We start from the raw sequence: 19,917 nt of genomic DNA, 5'->3' as shown, positions 1-19,917 counted from the left end.
TGTATACAGTATAATACCAGAGTGATACCAGTATAAAAAGTGTAATACCTGGTAATACCAGTCTAATACCGGTTATACCAGATTAATACCAGTATAATACCACGGAATACCACGGTAATACCAGTATAAAAACCTGTGTAATACCTGTGTAATACCAGTATAAGCCAGTGTAATACCAGAGTAATACCAGTGTAATACCAGAGTAATACCAGTATAATACCAGAATAATACCAGTGTAATACCAGAGTAATACCAGTGTAATAATGGTGTAATACCGGTGTAATACCAGAGTGATACCAGAGTATACAACTGTAATACCAGTGTAATGCCAGTGTAATACCAGGTTAATACCAGTGTAATACCAGAGTAATACCAGTGTAATAATGGTGTAATACCAGTGTAATACAACTGTAATACCAGTGTAATACCAGTATAATACCAGGTTAATACCAGATTAATACCAGTATAATACCAGGGTAATACCTGTGTAATACCAGTGTAATACCAGATTATACCAGTATAATAGCAGGTTTAATACCAGTATAATACCAGAATATACCAGAGTAATAATGGTGTAATACGGTGTAATAACGTGTATACCGGTGTAATACCAGAGTAATACCAGTATAATACCAGTGTAATACCAGTGTGATACCAGAGTGATACCAGAGTAATACCTGTGTAATACCAGTATAACACCAGAGTAATACCAGTATAATACCGAGTATAATAGTATAATACCAGAGTAATACTTAGTATAATACAGGTTAATACCAGATTAATACCAGTATAATACCAGGGTACCAGTTAAAACCTGTGTAATACCTGTGTAATACCAGTATAATACCAGGTTAATACCAGATTAATACCAGTATAATACCAGGGTAATACCAGTATAAACCTGTGTAATACCTGTGTAATACCAGTATAATACCAGGTAATACCAGATTAATACCAGTATAATACCAGGGTAATACCAGTATAAAACCTGTGTAATACCTGTGTAATACCAGTATATACCAGAATAATACCAGAGTAATACCAGTATAATACCAGAGTAATACCAGTATAATACCAGAATAATACTAGTGTAATACCAGAGAATACCAGAGTAATACTAGTGTAATACCAGAGTATACCAGAGTAATACCAGTGTAATAATGTGTAATACCGGTGTAATACCAGAGTAATACCAGAGTGATACCGAGTAATACAACTGTAATACCAGTGTTAATACCAGAGTAATACAACTGTAATACCAGTGTAATACCAGTGTAATACCAGTGTAATACCAGTGTAATACCAGATTAATACCAGGGTAATACCTGTGTAATACCTGTGTAATACCTGTGGTCATGCCAGGTAATACCAGTGTAATACCAGTGTAATACCAGTGTAATACCAGTGTGATACCAGAGTGATACCAGAGTAATACTAGTATAATACCAGGTTAATACCAGTATAATACCAGTATAATAGCAGGGTAATACCAGTATTACCAGATAATACCAGAGTAATACCAGAGTATAACGGTGTAATAACGGTGTAATAACGTGTAATACCGGTGTTAAATACCGGTGTAATACCAGAGTGATACCAGAGTGATACCAGTGTAATACCAGAGTGATACCAGAGTGATGCCAGTATAAACCAGTATAATACCAGAGTGATACCAGAGTAATACCAGAGTAATACCTGTGTAATACCTGTGTAATACCTGGTTAATACCATAATACCAGTATAATACCAGGGTAATACCAGTATATACCAGTGTGATCCAGAATACCAGAGTAGTACCAGAGTAATACCAGAGTAATACCGGTGTAATACCAGTGTAATACCGGTGTAATACCAGAGTAATACAACTGTAATACCAGAGTAATACCAGAGTAATACAACTGTAATTCCAGTGTAATACCAGAGTAATACCAGTGTAATACCAATGTAATACCAGTATAATACCAGTATAATACCAGGTTAATACCAGATTAATACCAGTAAATACCAGGGTAACCAATATAAAACCAGGTAATACCTGTGATACCAGAGTGATACCAGAGTAATACCAGAGTAATACCAGTCTAATACCAGTCTAATACCAGTGTAATACCAGAGTAATACCAGTGTAATACCAGGTTAATACTAGGTTAATACCAGGTTAATACCAGGTTAATACCAGTATAATACCAGTATAATACCAGTGTGATACCAGAACAATACCAGTGTAATACCAGTGTAATACAGAGTAATAACAGAATAATACCGGTGTAATACCGGTGTAATACCAGAGTGATACCAGTATAAAACCAGCGTAATACCAGCATAATACCAGAGTAATATCAGTGTAATATCAGTGTAATATCAGTGTAATATCAGTGTAATACCAGTGTAATACCAGAGTGATACCAGTATAAAACCAGCGTAATACCAGTGTAATACCTGTGTAATACCTGTGTAATACCAGAGTAATACCAGAATAATAACAGAGTAATACCAGCATAATACCAGAGTAATATCAGTGTAATATCAGTGTAATATCAGCGTAATATCAGCGTAATACCAGCGTAATACCAGCATAATACCAGCGTAATACCAGAGTAATATCAGTGTAATATCAGTGTAATATCAGTGTAATATCAGTGTAATACCAGTGTAATACCAGTGTAATACCAGAGTGATACCAGTATAAAACCAGCGTAATACCAGTGTAATACCTGTGTAATACCTGTGTAATACAGAGTAATACCAGAATAATAACAGAATATAACAGAGTAATACTAGATTAATACCAGAGTAATTGCATCCTAATACCAGTATACCGTATTGGCCCGAATATAAGACGACCCTGATTATAAGACGACCCCCTCTTTTTCAAGACTCAAGTTTGAAAAAAGACTTTTGAACACCAAATTTAATTTTTATACAGAAAATAATTACAGTACATCTGAAACAAATGATTATATCTTCGACCCACTTTCTCCAGATTGTCGCTACATTTCTCTATTTTCTGTTATCTCTTCTCTTATTTTCTTCTCTTTTCTTTCTTACCGCTATTTTTTACTTTTCTTCTTCGTGACAGGGGTTCGCTTTGGCCTGGGACGTTTAGTTCAGCATTCGCTTTAAATATATCTTGCGCCATCTAGCGTTGTGAATGGGTATAATGTCTAGACCGCGAATGTAAGACGACCCCCACTTTTTCAGTCCTTCTTTCAACGCAAAAAACACCGTCTTATATTCGGGCCAATACGGTAGTACCAGATTAATATAACCAAAATTCTTCATATAATGCCTGTATAATATCAATATTATACAGGCATTATACTGACTTGACTCAGATGAAGACGCAGGTGGCTGACTGAGCTCTGGTTGGGAGACCTGCTGTGCTGGGAGTCGACATTATTTGCGTGTTGATTGTGTTGTGTGGGTGTGACAGGGCGGAGGGATCTACCCTCTACGCCAACCAGAAGGGCTGTGATGGCGACCGTGTTTACTACGACGGCTGTGCCATGGTGGCCATCAATGGAGACATTGTTGCTCAGGGGGTGCAGTTTTCTGTCAACGATGTGGTACGTATGGTCAACAGGCAGATCTGCCCAGAGCCGCCTCCAGCCGGGCTGGTGCCCGAGGCCAGGGAGGGTTTCATGTTCACGTCCATCACAGCGCAGCACACCTGTAACTCCTCCCCCAGAGGCTGTAGGACAGGTCAGGGCTCAGACCAACGCAGGCAGGCAGGCAGGCAGACAGACAGGCAGGGAGACAGGCAGGCAGGCAGGCAGACAGACAGATAGGGAGGGAGACAGGCAGGCAGGCAGGCAGACAGGCAGGCAGGCAGGCAGACAGACAGATAGGGAGGGAGACAGGCAGGCAGGCAGGCAGACAGGCAGGGAGGGAGACAGGCAGGGAGACAGATAGGGAGGGAGACAGGCAGGCAGGCAGGCAGACAGGCAGGGAGACAGGCAGACAGACAGACAGACAGACAGACAGACAGACAGACAGACAGACAGACAGACAGGCAGACAGACGGCACAGTTGTCTTACTTTATGTAGCTTATGCTCTTTTTGGAGGGGGTAGGGGGATGTTGCATGTTATTATTTCCTTTTATATTATTATTATTATTATTGTTATTATTATTATTATTGCTATTTTCCAATGCTTTTCTTGAACCTCAGAAAATGTGTTTGTAGGAAGTGATTTCAGCTACACTTGATCTGGAGGATGTTCGCAGCTACAGGGGAAGAGAAAACCATCCACACTTGGTGAGCACCATGTCCTGTCAGTGTCCTGTCCTAGAGTCCTGTCATAGAGGGTCCTGTCCTAGAGCGTCCTGTCAGTGTCCTGTCCTAGAGTCCTGTCCTAGAGCGTCCTGTCAGTGTCCTGTCCTAGAGTCCTGTCATAGAGGGTCCTGTCAGTGTCCTGTCATAGACCGTCCTGTCAGTGTCCTGTCCTAGAGTCCTGTCAGTGTCCTGTCATAGAGCGTCCTGTCAGTGTCCTGTCCTAGAGTCCTGTCATAGAGGGTCCTGTCCTAGAGCGTCCTGTCCTAGAGTCCTGTCATAGAGGGTCCTGTCAGTGTCCTGTCCTAGAGTCCTGTCAGTGTCCTGTCATAGAGCGTCCTGTCAGTGTCCTGTCCTAGAGCGTCCTGTCAGTGTCCTGTCCTAGAGCGTCCTGTCAGTGTCCTGTCCTAGAGCGTCCTGTCAGTGTCCTGTCCTAGAGCGTCCTGTCAGTGTCCTGTCCTAGAGTCCTGTCATAGAGCATCCTGTCAGTGTCCTGTCCTAGAGCGTCCTGTCAGTGTCCTGTCCTAGAGTCCTGTCAGTGTCCTGTCCTAGAGTCCTGTCATAGAGGGTCCTGTCAGTGTCCTGTCATAGACCGTCCTGTCAGTGTCCTGTCCTAGAGTCCTGTCCTAGAGTCCTGTCATAGAGCGTCCTGTCAGTGTCCTGTCAGTGTCCTGTCCTAGAGTCCTGTCCTAGAGCGTCCTGTCAGTGTCCTGTCCTAGAGTCCTGTCAGTGTCCTGTCATAGAGCGTCCTGTCATAGAGCGTCCTGTCATAGAGCGTCCTGTCATAGAGCGTCCTGTCAGTGTCCTGTCATAGAGCGTCCTGTCAGTGTCCTGTCATAGAGCGTCCTGTCAGTGTCCTGTCATAGAGCGTCCTGTCATAGAGCGTCCTGTCATAGAGTCCTGTCAGTGTCCTGTCATAGAGCGTCCTGTCATAGAGCGTCCTGTCATAAAGTCCTGTCATAGAGTCCTGTCATAGAGTCCTGTCATAAAGTCCTGTCATAGAGCGTCCTGTCATAGAGCGTCCTGTCATAGAGCATCCTGTCAGTGTCCTGTCATAGAGTCCTGTCATAGAGTCCTGTCATAGAGTCCTGTCAGTGTCCTGTCATAGAGCGTCCTGTCATAGAGCGTCCTGTCAGTGTCCTGTCATAGAGCCCTGTCATAGAGTCCTGTCAGTGTCCCTGTCATAGAGCGTCCTGTCATAGAGCATCCTGTCAGTGTCCTGTCATAGAGTCCTGTCATAGAGTCCTGTCAGTGTCCTGTCCTAGAGTGTCCTGTCATAGAGTGTCCTGTCATAGAGTGTCCTGTCATAGAGTGGGAGGGCCAGTGGGAGGGTCAGTGGGAGGGTCAGTGGGTGGGTGGGTGGGTGGGTCACTGGGAGGGTCATTGGGACGGTCAGTGGGAGGGTCAGTGGGACGGTCAGTGGGGTGGGTGAGTGGGACGGTCACTGGGAGGGTCAGTCGGACGGTCAGTGGGAGGGTCCCCAATGGGTGAAGGCAGGACCCCCCTGGATGAGGCCCCACTTCATCACAGGGTCCTATGTGAGCTAATAGCAGGGCTAATTTGGATTTTTATTAGCTTGCTAACCTGATAGGTGCGGATGAATCATCATTATTCAAAGTATAAAAATGTCCATCATTAGAGCAGAAAGACAAAAGGCAGACGGAGACATTCTGCAGGTGTTGTGGAGGTTAGCATGGGAGCCTTCGTCCATCCCGGCCTGAAGCTTCCTGCTCCCCCCAAAAGACTCTGCACATGTTTGCTTTGATCTAGTGGAGACGCTTTAGCCCGTTGCTACAGGAATAATTCAGTGGTGATCTTCCGATCTTCCTGTTTTCCAGGAAAGTGATCCCAAACCTTGCTACAGGGTCAGAGTCAACTTCAGTTTGTCTGATGTAGATGACGTCCACCTGCCTGTTCACCAGCCAGTAGAATGGTGCTTCCACACACCTGAGGAAGAGATCAGGTGTGTCCCTTTGAATTTCACTTTATTCCCTAATGCTTTCAAGATCAAACAGGTCAAGAAGCGCCCACGGAGGTGAGTAAAGGGATGATGGCAGCACATCTTCTCCACGGAACGTGCACACAAACCCAGTTCAGAACGAACCTCTTTTGAACAGTGTACCAAGCTGCTGAGACTAACTGTCCTTCAGTCTAGGACCGGCCTGCTGGCTGTGGGACTACCTGAGGAGGAGTGGACAGGTATCCTGTGCAATATTGGCTCCTAGAAAAGCTCCGGGTTACAGTGGTGACGTTTGCTGGGGCGACTGATTGTGTCCAGGCTGGTTTCCTGCTGCCCCTGAGTGGGGGGGTGGACAGCGCCTCCAGCGCCTGCATCGTGCACTCCCTCTGCGTCCTGCTGTGCCGGGCGGTGGAGGACGGCAGTGAGTGTTGAGTGAACCAAATATGAGCTTCAAAGTGAAGGTTTGTCCCCAGTCTGATCCTGACAAGTGTCCATGACGTCTTTGTCCATTTTCCAGACACTCAGGTTCTGGACGATGTCCGCAGAGTGGTTGGAGACAGCACCTATCGCCCCACTCAGCCCAGGGAGCTGTGCAGCCGCATCTTCACCACCTGCTATATGGGCAGCGAAAACTCCACCGAGGACACGCGGACCAGGGCCAAAGACCTGGCCGGAGAGATCGGGAGGTGGGTAGTAGGGGTACACAGGAGACAGTCGGGGGACACAGGAGACAGCAGGAGTACACAGGAGACAGCAGGAGTACGCAGGAGACAGCAGGAGTACACAGGAGACCGTAGGAGTACGCAGGAGACAGCAGGAGTACACAGGAGACAGTCGGGGGACACAGGAGACAGCAGGAGGACACAGGAGACAGCAGGAGTACACAGGAGACCGTAGGAGTACACAGGAGACAGCAGGAGGACACAGGAGACAGCAGGAGTACACAGGAGACAGTCGGGGGACACAGGAGACAGCAGGAGTACACAGGAGACAGCAGGAGTACACAGGAGACAGTCGGGGGACACAGGAGACAGCAGGAGTACACAGGAGACAGCAGGAGTACACAGGAGACCGTAGGAGTACGCAGGAGACAGCAGGAGTACACAGGAGACAGTCGGGGGACACAGGAGACAGCAGGAGGACACAGGAGACAGCAGGAGTACACAGGAGACAGTCGGGGGACACAGGAGACAGCAGGAGGACACAGGAGACAGCAGGAGTACGCAGGGGACAGCAAGAGTACACAGGGGACAGCAGGAGTAAGCAGGAGACAGCAGGAGGACACAGGAGACAGTCGGGGGACACAGGAGACAGCAGGAGGACAGCAGGAGTACGCAGGGGACAGCAAGAGTACACAGGGGACAGCAGGAGTAAGCAGGAGACACGCAGGAGGACACAGGAGACAGCAGGAGTACGCAGGGGACAGCAGGAGTACGCAGGGGGACAGCAAGAGTACACAGGGGACAGCAGGAGTACACAGGGGACAGCAGGAGACAGCAGGAGTACACAGGGGACAGCAGGAGACAGCAGGAGTACGCAGGAGACAGCAGGAGTACACAGGGGACAGCAGGAGACAGCAGGAGTACACAGGAGACAGCAGGAGTACGCAGGAGACGCAGGAGGACGCAGATACGCAGGGGACAGCAGGAGGACACAGGAGGAACAGTGCAGGCTAGTACGCAGGGGACAGCAGGAGTACACAGGGGACAGCAGGAGTACACAGGAGACAGCAGGAGTAAGCAGGAGACAGCAGGAGACAGCAGGGGACAGCAGGAGTACACAGGGGACAGCAGGAGACAGCAGGAGTACACAGGAGACAGCAGGAGTACGCAGGAGACAGCAGGAGTACACAGGAGACAGCAGGAGTACGCAGGGGACAGCAGGAGTACACAGGGGACAGCAGGAGTACGCAGGGGACAGCAGGAGTACGCAGGGGACAGCAGGAGTACACAGGGACAGCAAGAGTACACAGGGGACAGCAGGAGTACGCAGGAGACAGCAGGAGTACACAGGGGACAGCAGGAGACAGCAGGAGTACACAGGAGACAGCAGGAGACAGCAGGAGGACACAGGAGACAGCAGGAGTACGCAGGGGACAGCAGGAGTACGCAGGGGAACACAGGGGACAGCAGGAGTACACAGGGGACAGCAGGAGACAGCAGGAGACAGCAGGAGTACACAGGGGACAGCAGGAGACAGCAGGAGTACGCAGGAGACAGCAGGAGTACACAGGGGACAGCAGGAGACAGCAGGAGTACACAGGAGACAGCAGGAGTACGCAGGAGACAGCAGGAGACAGCAGGAGTACGCAGGGCACAGCAGGAGGACACAGGAGACAGCAGGAGTACGCAGGGGACAGCAGGAGTACACGGGACAGCAGGAGACAGTAGGAGTACACAGGAGACAGCAGGAGTACGCAGGAGACAGCAGGAGTACGCAGGGGACAGCAGGAGTACACAGGGGACAGCAGGAGTACACAGGAGACAGCAGGAGTACGCAGGAGACAGCAGGAGTACACAGGAGACAGCAGGAGTACGCAGGGGACAGCAGGAGTACGCAGGGGACAGCAGGAGTACACAGGAGACAGCAGGAGTACGCAGGGGACAGCAGGAGTACGCAGGAGACAGCAGGAGGACACAGGGGACAGCAGGAGTACGCAGGGGACAGCAGGAGTACACAGGGGACAGCAGGAGTACGCAGGAGACAGCAGGAGGACACAGGGGACAGCAGCAGCAGCAGTAGTAGTAGCACTGTTGCGTTATTCTATTGTGTTTGTTTAATCATTAAAGACTTGTGTTTGCTGCGTGTTTGATGCGTGTTTGCTGCGTGTTTGCTGCGTGTTCGATGCGTGTTTGATGCGTGTTTGCTGCGTGTATGATGCGTGTTTGCTGCGTGTTTGCTGCGTGTTTGATGCGTGTTTGATGCGTGTTTGATGCGTGTATGATGCGTGTTTGCTGCTTGTTTGATGCGTGTATGATGCGTGTATGATGCGTGTTTGCTGCGTGTTTGATGCGTGTTTGCTGCGTGTTTGATGCGTGTATGATGCGTGTTTGCTGCGTGTTTGCTGCTTGTTTGATGCGTGTTTGCTGCGTGTTTGCTGCTTGCTTGCTGCGTGTTTGCTGCGTGTTTTGATGCGTGTTTGATGCGTGTATGATGCGTGTTTGATGCGTGTATGATGCGTGTTTGCTGCTTGTTTGCTGCGTGTTTGCTGCGTGTATGATGCGTGTTTGCTGCGTGTTTGATGCGTGTATGATGCGTGTTTGATGCGTGTATGATGCGTGTATGATGCGTGTTTGCTGCGTGTTTGCTGCTTGTTTACTGTGTGTTTGATGCGTGTTTGATGCGTGTGCTTCCTGGTTTTCAGCACACACATGACCATCAACATCGACCTGGCCGTCAGGAGCATCCTGGGAATCTTCTCGGCCGTCACTGGGAAGTGGCCCCAGTTTGGGGTGAACGGGGGGAGCCGGAGGGAGAACCTGGCTCTGCAGAACGTGCAGGTCAGCGCTCAGGCTCTGCCTCCGTCGCTCTGGTGGTTGGTCCCGCTGACGCCGCGCTGTCTCCACACACGTCCCTGTCCCCCTGTCTCCCCAGGCCAGGGTCAGGATGGTGCTGGCCTACCTGTTTGCCCAGCTGAGTCTGTGGTCCCGGGGGCGGCCAGGTGGCCTGCTGGTGCTGGGCTCCGCTAACGTGGATGAGAGGTATCGCTGCTGAGTCCGCCGTGCTCCCTCAAGCAGAAGAACGTGCTGCTAGTTGGGAACCCTGCACAGCCTCTGACAGTAGAACGACGTTCTGCTCAGTCTGACAGGATATTTCACAAAGTACGACTGTTCGAGTGCTGACATCAACCCCATCGGAGGCATCAGCAAGGCGGATCTGAAGAACTTCCTGTTTTTACTGCGTCGAGACCTTCCAGCTGAGCAGCCTGAGAGGGTGAGTTTCCTGCTGGTGGCAGTCAGGACGCTCAATGACGCGTCCTGAAGCTCTCCAGTCACATCAGGGTCGTCTCCTGCAGCATCCTGACGGCGCCACCCACCGCCGAACTGGAGCCACTCAAAGATGGACAAGTGTCCCAAACAGACGAGGTAACAGAGACCTTTGACCTTCTCTGGCGTCCGCGGTAGCTGTGTGCTGCCCGTGTGGGTGGCTCAGACGCTCCGCTCGTCCCCGTGTCCTCAGGATCCTCCCCCCTGTATTGACAGAAGTCTTCTTTTGTCAGGCAGACATGAAGATGACCTACTCGGAGCTGTCTGTGATTGGACGGCTCAGGAAGATCTCCATGTGTGGCCCCTTCAGTATGTTCTGTAAACTCATTCACCTGTGGAAGGATCTGCTGTCACCTGTGGAGGTCAGTGTCCTGCTCCTCCGCCGCTGTGGCTCTTCTATATGTTATTAGCCAAGCTGGAGTCGCCAGGTTTTAGGAGAACCCAGGAGAACCCAGTAATGACCACGCTGGGCTTGCTGCACAGGTGGCCCAGAAGGTGAAACACTTCTTCTGGATGTATTCAGTCAACCGTCACAAGATGACAACATTGACACCGGCCTACCACGCCGAGAGCTACAGTCCCGATGACAACCGCTTTGACCTTCGACCCTTCCTCTACGACACCCCGCTGGGGCTGGCAGTTCAGATGCATCGACAGCCAGGTGGGTGTGGCTCTGAGGTGGAGGAAGGTAGCTCCAGCAGGAGCTGTTGGAGCCATCACTCACCTTATTTGACGCTTGTCTTTTTTCCCTCCGAGGTCTCTCAGTTGGAAACCAAAGTCCAGAATCAGTAACAGCTGCAGATGGTTGTCCAAGTTCTTCTCGACGTTGGAACCTTTGCTGTCAAATAAACGTTCCTGTGCGTTAAAATGTTGGTCTCTATGGAAACTTTGTTCTGTTACCTGTATAGATCCCTTTAGAAAGGTCTTTACCTGCCCAGCCCCACCTGGGGCCAGTCAAGAGCTTGTGGTGCTCCTCCGGGCCGGATGAACGCACCGACCCTACAGGAGAGGACATGAATGTCCAGGGCTGTCCTCCAGGACTGTCCTCCAGGACTGGCACAGAGGGTTAGGCCACCTGGACCTGAAGCCACTGCTGTGCTTGGATGGGCGTTGACCAGGTGTGACCAGGTGTGTCCTGGTTCAGTCCCAACCAGCCAGGACAGGCTTCTAGCTCGCACCTTTGACGTCCCACAAACACACGTGCTGTTGCCTGTAATCACAGACGGTGCGGGGCCTTGGCTCACTGGTACAGGTGAACAGCTGAACCTGAATTCCTGCTGTCAGTCGCTCTAAAAGCTCAAACGCTGAACTTCCTCCTCGTCTTTAAAACAGGAGTAAAAATGTGGCTTCCAAGTAACTCAAGTGGAATTTATGGAACAAACATCTACATTTAGATGCTGTCCAACCATCTTCTGCTGCTTTGCCCCTCCCAGCTGCCCTCAGGTGAGGGGGGGGTGGACCCGGCACAGGTCACCAGCTCATGACAGGGCCCACGAGTAGACCAAACCCTCACTCTCAGTCACCTGTCCCACCTGAAGGTCTGGCTGGAGTACCTGGACCATGGAAACCCCTCCCAGTTCAGAACCTTCTTGCTGTGGGACACCTCTGTGGCTTCATGAAGGTTTCACTGTGGTGATAAAGGAGGCCGACAGATGAGTTCAGACAGGAACATGATGTTTGCAGGTGGAGGTGACCCACAAAGGCCAGGAACGAAGGTTAGTCGAAACATGGAGGATTCTGGGAGTGGAGACAAAGAAGGTGGGCGACTTGAGGTATTTAGGGTCCAGAGCAGGTGAAAGTGTGGAGAAGATCAGAGGGAGATGTTAGATGGTTTGGACATGGACAGAGGAGGGAGGGTGGATCCATCAGGAGCAGGATGCTGAGCTTCAACGGCCAGGCAGGAGGCCCAGAGCAAAGAGGAGGTTTATGGTTGTGGAGAACGAGGATCTGAAGTCCGTTGGTGTGAGAGGAGAAGAAGAAGAAGAAGATATAGAAGGTCTGGTCAGATGGAGAGAGTGGCCCCCCGAGGTGGCCCCCCGAGGTGGCCCCTGAGGGGAACAGCCAAATGGAGAAGAAGATGTCATATTACAATTTTAAATAATATCAGTAATATCCAAATATGGACAACAACAGTGCTGCTGCTACTACTACTACTACTAGTAATAATAATAATAATAATAATAATAATAATAATAATAATAAGGTTTCACATTTCCTGTGAGAGCAGCACTGATCGTACCTGCAGTCCCAGACTTCCCAGCTGGTTCTGGTCCTGTTGTGGTTCTGGTTCTGGTCCTGCTGTGGTCCTGTTCTGGTCCTGTTGTGGTTCTGGTTCTGGTCCTGTTGTGGTCCTGGTTGTGGTCCTGTTGTGGTCCTGGTTCTGGTCCTGTTCTGGTGCTGCTGTGGTCCTGTTCTGGTCCTGTTGTGGTTCTGGTTCTGGTCCTGTTGTGGTTCTGGTTCTGGTCCTGTTCTGGTCCTGTTGTGGTCCTGGTTCTGCCTGCCTCACTCACCGGTGACACCGTGACTCGTGTGTGGAGCTGGAGGAGGAGTTTGAAGCCGCAGGAGGAGGAGGAGGAGGAGGAGGAGGAGGAGCGCCTCGACAGGAACTTCCTAAAACACATTTCTGTCGTCTCAGACCCGCGCAGCTCAGAACCGCCGGTGCCGACCGAAGCTTCACCTTCACATCGATCCGGAGGCGACGGAAGCAACAGTTGGTCGGCTACATGGAGACGGACCGCCTGCTGAGCGGGTCTGTAAACCAGATTTATAGGTCGTGGTCCGGCTCGGAGTCTGCCGAGGAGCCGGTGAGCAGGCGGACGTCCGAGATCGAGCATGAAACAGGTGAGTTCTCTGGTTCTGTCCGGACAGGTGGACCCTGTGAGGACAGGTGGACCCTGTGAGGACAGGTGGACTCTGGGATGATGTGTGTCCACAGCTCCATGTGCGCGTGTTTCACCTGTACATACGTGTTTACACAGACGTCTACATGTTGTGGGTTCGCATAATTACGCCGTAGTAATTAACAGCAGCAGTTTTTTATGATTCACTGATTGATCAGTTAATGTTTAACATTCGTTTACAACTCGCACGGTGGCTCCTGTAACACCACGAGTCCGAGTCCGAGTCCTAGGACTCGGACTCGGACTCGGACTCGGACTCGGACTAGGACTAGGACTGTGATAGTTGAGTTACTGTGATAGTTGATTTATTAGTTACTCTGAGTTACTCTAATAGTTACTCAAATTCTTACATTAATAGTTGATTTATTAGTTACTTTGATAGTTACTCTAATATTTCCTCTAATTGTTAAATTAATAGTTGATCTCTTAGTTACTGTAATTGTTACATTAATAGTTGATCTATCAGTTACTGTAATTGTTACATTAATAGTTGATCTATCAGTTACTGTAATTGTTAAATTAATAGTTGATCTATCAGTTACTGTAATTGTTACATTAATAATTGATCTATCAGTTACTGTAATTGTTACATTAATAGTTGATCTATTAGTAACTAATAGTTACCTTAATAGTTACAGTAGACACTGACGCTGGTCAAACACCAGGATCTCTGATTGTCACATCACCTTAATGAAGGTGTTGCCTTGTGTTGCGAACCTGACTGCTGGGCCACACACCTCACACTGGACCCCCCAAGGTTGTGTCTGAAGTCCTCTCCTGGACACGTGACTGTCCCGCCCGACACAGTACCGACACCAGATGGTCCGGTGGTGCTGAGGCTGCCTACTCTACACAGGTAGATGGACGGCCTGTCTGGACCCAACCTGGACCTGGATGTCTCTGAGACCACAGACAGGGTAGAGGAAGAGCTACATGTCCACCACCGTCACTGGGATGCTGGTGGACAGAGAGTCAAGGAGGACCTGTCCTGGACCATGCCCCCCTCCGCCTGAACCCTGTCAGAAAGCTGAGCCAGTTCTCCAGTGGGGCCCGTTTCTAAAGCGACCATCACTGGAGACCCTGAGCAGGGTCACCTGCAGGGGCGGCTCTGCCGGGGCGGCTCTGCCGGGGCGGCTCTACTGGGGCGGCTCTGCCGGGTCACCTGCTGGGGCGGCTCTGCCGGGGCGGCTCTGCAGGGGCGGCTCTACCGGGGCGGCTCTACCGGGGCGGCTCTACTGGGGCGGCTCTGCCGGGTCACCTGCTGGGGCGGCTCTGCAGGGGCGGCTCTGCAGGGGCGGCTCTGCCGGGGCGGCTCTACCGGGGCGGCTCTGCAGGGGCGGCTCTACCGGGGCGGCTCTACCGGGGCGGCTCTACTGGGGCGGCTCTGCCGGGTCACCTGCTGGGGCGGCTCTGCAGGGGCGGCTCTACCGGGGCGGCTCTACCGGGGCGGCTCTGCCGGGTCACCTGCTGGGGCGGCCCTGCTGGACGCTCCTGATCAACTGTGAGGGACGCCATCACAACGTTCTCCTTCTGGTCCCCAGATAGATCCAGCATGGCTGACACCCACCACCACATGGTGACCAGGATGAGCCCCCTGTAGTAAAGCTGGTTACCAGTGACAGCCTTCAGTAAACCAGTAGGGTTTATAGAGGTCACCAGTTAGTCTTCCTCTAATCCTGGATGAGTGGGAACATTCACCAGCACGTCACCTCATCCAGGAATCAGGTCTGATTCCTCTTTATTGATCTGCATCTGTTCCAACCAAAGATCAGCCTGAGGGGGTTCCTCGGCTCCTCAGCCCCAACATCTGGGAGCAGCTGCTGAACCAGAAGAGCCGCTTGTGTGGGCGACTGGAGATCAGGCCAGGCCGACCCGTGTGTCATTGGCATCGTTTCTGATTATATAAGGTGATTAGTTGGTTAATTAGAGAAGAGGAGCTCTCTGAGAGCTTCTGGCTGTGAGAGATGGAGCAGCTTCACGTCTGTGTCAGAGGTGTCGCTCAGACGCTTCAGCCGTTGGGAGTGTTGCTCTGTCAGATGCACCTACAACCACTGACGCTCTGACACATCCTGTGGCCTACACACACACACACACACACACACACACACACACACACACACACACACACACACCAGCTTTACAGATGTAGATGTGGTTGTTGTCAATACTGCTGATCTTCTGTGTTTTTCCTCACAGTTACGTACGTGTGTGTGTGTGTGTGTGTGTGTGTGTGTGTGTGTGTGTGTGTGTGTGTGTGTGTGTGTGTGTGTGTGTGTGGGCGGGGGGGGGGGTGCATTCACGCACCACCAGGAGAAACTCAGCAGTTTCATTCTGAATTTCTGTGCTCGCTTGTTGCGCTTTAATTTAATTGCTACGAATACTCGAGGCATCGTAGCAATAGCGACATTTTTAACGACTTTGTGTAATTCAGATCATCGAGGCACCGGTTTTACAACTTGCTAATGTTGCTCTTCCCCGCGGCGCCATTAGAGGGCGCAGCAGCACCGCTGGGACGAGGACAGCGGGGGGGGGGGGGGGGGGGCACAGCAAGGTGGACCTGAGTGGGTCCTGTAAAACTTCTGAAGACTTTATAGATACCATTTTATCATAATACCACCCCGGGGATGATACATCTTATTACCCTTTAAAAATGCCCCAGGGCTCGAGGGGGTGGGGCAGAGCTGCGCCTGTTGTGAGGTGAAGCATTAAATGTTAACAATAGCACACTGTCTTATAATCCAGCTTTGTTCTATGCTAAGCTTAAACATTTTAGGTCCTATTTTAAAATAATGAAGCTATTTTTGAGAGAAACTAAGACTCTGAAGAATTAGCCACTCTGAATTCCCGGTTGATTATCTGTTATTACCTGTGTAGCTGCAGCCATTTGTGTGTACATATGATAGCCGCTGGCTTCAGCATGAATTAGCCTTTAGCCTCTCTACAAACGTGCACGCACACATGTGAGCAGAGGTGCGGACGACAGGCGAATGACGGCACACACTCATCACCCAACGGAAAAAAACCTCCAGAAACACGGAATTCTGCCGTGTGCCATGTAGCCTCCAGGCAAGACAAACTTCCTCATCCCAACGGACAAGTTCCACTGACAACATGTGAAGACGCCGCCTTCAGTGAGGGAGCTGTGTCACATGGCTTCCTTATATAGCCGGAGCTGGAGCCAGCCGCAGTATTCCCAGCTGTTGGGGACATGTGAACGCCGCCTCAGATGGTTTTGTTGTTCTCACGTTCGCCACCGTCCACAGGTGACGAAGACCGCGACATCCAGCAAGCTGTGGTCTTCATCGAGGATGCCATCCAGGTAGGACGCTTCTTCTCTGCTGCTGCTCAGGAATTCAGCTCCCAGGAGAAGAATTCCTGCTGCTCGGAACAATGCTTTCGGTTTTACAGTGTTCCAAACGATTTGTTGCTAAATGTTCTACAGCAACTTTATGTTGTTTTGCATTCATCCCAGTCTGAGGTCAGTTGTTAGTGCTGACGGCTCCAAACAGAACTCCCAGTTTAAGCAGAACTCCCAGTTTAAGCAGAACTCCCAGTTTAGGGCAGCCCGAGTCAGAGTTCAGATGAGGCCAGTAAGCAGAAGGCAGCGATGCTCTCTGTAGCCTGACTGCTGCCGCTGCTACTGTTGCTGCTATTGTTGTTGCTACTACTACTGCTACTGTTGCACAAGCTCCAGTAGCATCGGCAGCAGCAGCAGCAGCAGCAGCAGCAGCAGCACGTCGACCTTCGTGCTGCTGAACCTCTTTTCTTATTTCACTCTTCATGCTAATGCTAATGTGCTAGCTGAATTTTGACCTCTTTCATCTTCACTCAGCACTTTGTTCCCTGTGTGACGGTAGTTTTTGTGTCTCGGTTGCTCCAGTATCGCTCCATCAACCACCGAGTGGATGTCAGGTCGCTCCGCTTGTACCGTTGCTACTACTCTACGCTGTGCCAGTGGTAACCGCACCTCACACCTTCACGACCCCCCACCTCTGTCTCCTTGTGGAGCAGAGTCCTTCTGAAGGGGGTTGATTCATGTCGTCCTCGTGTCTTCCTCAGGTGTTTGGGTCTGACCATCGCTGTGGTGCTGCTGCTGGCCTTCGTAGAGCGCCCCTCCTCCCTGTCCCTCTCCTCAGACCCCCGACGGCGCTCCACTCACCTGAACCCCCCCTGTGGGGCCACCGAAAGTGTTGAGCTCGTCTGCCTGGTGGTCTTCGCTCTAGATCTTGCTGTGAAGGTAAACGCCGTGTTGTCGTGTTCTCCGGGTTCCAGTGTGTCGCCGACACGCTCGCTGGTTCAGACTGACGCTTTGATCCGACCCCCAGAGTTACCTGATTGGTTGGGACGAGTTCCGAAAGAACAAGTGGCTGATCGGCTACCTGGTGGTGATCTCAGTCTCCGTCATCGACTGGATGTTGTCTGTCAGCATGATGTGTGATGAGGTGAGACGCAAGAGGACGTCAACAAGCTCTTCTGGCCCGTTAGTGATGGTCAGGCTTCAGCTAAGGGTGGTGGCTTCCTGCGTCCTTCAGAAACAAGATTCTGTCTCATTGGTCCTTTAAGGACCGCCTGGTGTCCACAGGACAACCTGTACTGAGCTCACTTCTTTATTTAGAGACTGAGAGTTCGTCGACTTTTGCGACCGTTTTTCCTCCTGCAAAACTCGTCTCTCATGAAAAAGACGCTGAAGTGCATCAAGAGGACTTTGCCGGAGATCGCCAGGTATCTGCAAACACCTCACCATTTGTTTAAGCTCAGAGGAGGAACCATCGCCACCCGGAGGCCAGACTGGTCCAATATACCATATCTGCATTAACCGGCAGGAAGTTTGTTCCTTAGTTCTCCCAGAAAGAACTTGTCAGACATTGTTGAGAGCTGTGCTGCTGGTGGGTCAGTAAAAGCCCCTTCCTGCCCCTGCAGTGTCATCCTGCTGCTGGCCCTGCACCTCTGCCTCTTCACCATGATCGGCATGCTGCTCTTTGCTAAGACCGAGGTGGGTCCTCCTCTTGGTTCTGAGCTTAACCCAGTCTAAAGCAGCATCTCTTACAGCACAGGTGTCAAACTCTGGCCCGTGGGCCAAATTTGGCCCGCAATGTAATAATATTTGGCCATACCAATTGACTATTAGAGCTGGCCCTCTGGTATTTTATTAAATATATATACATTGAAAGGTTCCCTGTTTTAGCTGGAGAAAGATTTTTTTTCAATAAATATCAATGTTGGCCCGTGACTTGGTCCCAGTTTTGAATTTGGGCCCACTGGGTATTTGAGTTTGGCACCTCTGTCTTACATGATGAAGTGACTTTGGTTGTTTGTGGTTCTTCAGGATCCTGAGAAAAACGAGGAGTGGAACTTGCACTTCCGGAACCTCCCCACGGCGCTCACGTCCCTGCTGGTGCTGCTGACCACCGCCAACAACCCTGACGGTAGCGGCGCAGCCTCAGACGCACCACGAAGAGGCTTCTTTTGAAAGAGTAACCTGCTTTCTTTCGCCGCAGTGATGCTGCCGGCCTACTCTCTGAACCGGAGCTACGCCAATCTTCTTCATGGCCTTCAGCGTGATCGGTGAGCGGAGCTTTAGCAATGGTCGCAGCAGGTTGCTGCTGAGCTGCATTTCACACCAAACGTGCGCTGCTCCCTGGCAGGAACCTACTGTCCTCATGAACTTGCTGACTGCTATCATCTACAACCAGTTCAGAGGGTATTTACTGGTGAGTGACTCCACAGACGCACGGACAGACCTCGATGTCAGTTCTGCTGTCTTCCACCGTCACAGCAGCACCTTCTATCAGCAGGCTTCACCAGATTTACTCACCTATGCTAAGCTTAGGTGCTACATTATTAGTCTTCATTAGCTACATTAGCGTCTCCCACGGTGACGGTTGTGTGGACGTTTGGTGTTACTGTTGTTTCCCTGTTGCCGTTGGCGATGAAACGTTTCCATCCTTTCAGATGTCCGTACAAACGTCCATCATCAGGAGACGACTGGGAATCAGAGCTGCTTTCCAGGTCCTGTCCTGCCTTGGAGACCAGACTGCTGAGTAAACACACACACACACACGCACACACACACACACACACACACACACACACACACACACACACACACACTAGATAACAACACCAGCTCTTCCTCACTCTCTGGATCTCTGTCAGGCAACACGTGCGTGTGGAGGCGGTGCTGACGGTCCTAAACCTGGTGAAAGTGAAGAGTTTCTACAGAGCAGCTATTAGCACGGTCAGACACACACACACACACACACACACACACACACACACACACACACACACACACACACACACACACACACGATGAAGCAGTGGTGTTACCAGGAGGAGCACCGTGAGGAACCCATCAAAGATGTTGCTCCTGTAGGACAGGTACCCCCTAACCCTAACCCTAACCCTAATGACACACATGCTGGAGTTAGGGTAAGTTAGAGTTAAGGTAAGTTAGAGTTAAGGTAAGTTAGAGTTAAGGTAAGTTAGAGTTAAGGTAAGTTATAGTTAGGGTTACTTAGAGTTGGGGTAAGTTAGAGTTGGTTAGAGTTAGTTAGCGTTAGGGTAAGTTAGAGTTGGGGTAAGTAATAGATAGGTTTACTTAGAGCTGGAGTTAGGGTTAGTTATGGTTGGGAGTTAGGGTTAGTCATGGTTAGGGTTAGTTAGAGTTAGGGTTAGTTAGAGTTCTAGCTGTGCTTCAGGGTCTGATGGAGGATATTATGAGTCCGTGTTGGATCAGTAAATCTAGTCGGGAGTGATCAGAACCATTCAAGGACAGACAGGACCAGAGCCTGAAGGT

The 19,917-nt window shown here is 50.4% G+C and overlaps 2 pseudogenes; both read left to right on the top strand.

Moving 5' to 3' along the window:
• Positions 1-3,335: 3,335 nt before the first annotated feature.
• On the top strand, positions 3,336-11,086 carry LOC101069474 (glutamine-dependent NAD(+) synthetase-like; annotated as a pseudogene).
• A 1,715-nt stretch (positions 11,087-12,801) lies between these two features.
• Positions 12,802-19,917, top strand: part of LOC115252145 (two pore calcium channel protein 2-like) — a 17,200-nt pseudogene continuing 10,084 nt past the window's right edge.

The sequence above is a fragment of the Takifugu rubripes genome, chromosome 13 (genome assembly GCF_901000725.2).
Source record: "Takifugu rubripes chromosome 13, fTakRub1.2, whole genome shotgun sequence".
NCBI classification, from domain to species: domain Eukaryota; kingdom Metazoa; phylum Chordata; class Actinopteri; order Tetraodontiformes; family Tetraodontidae; genus Takifugu; species Takifugu rubripes.
This window is presented reverse-complemented; position numbering and strand designations above follow the sequence as displayed.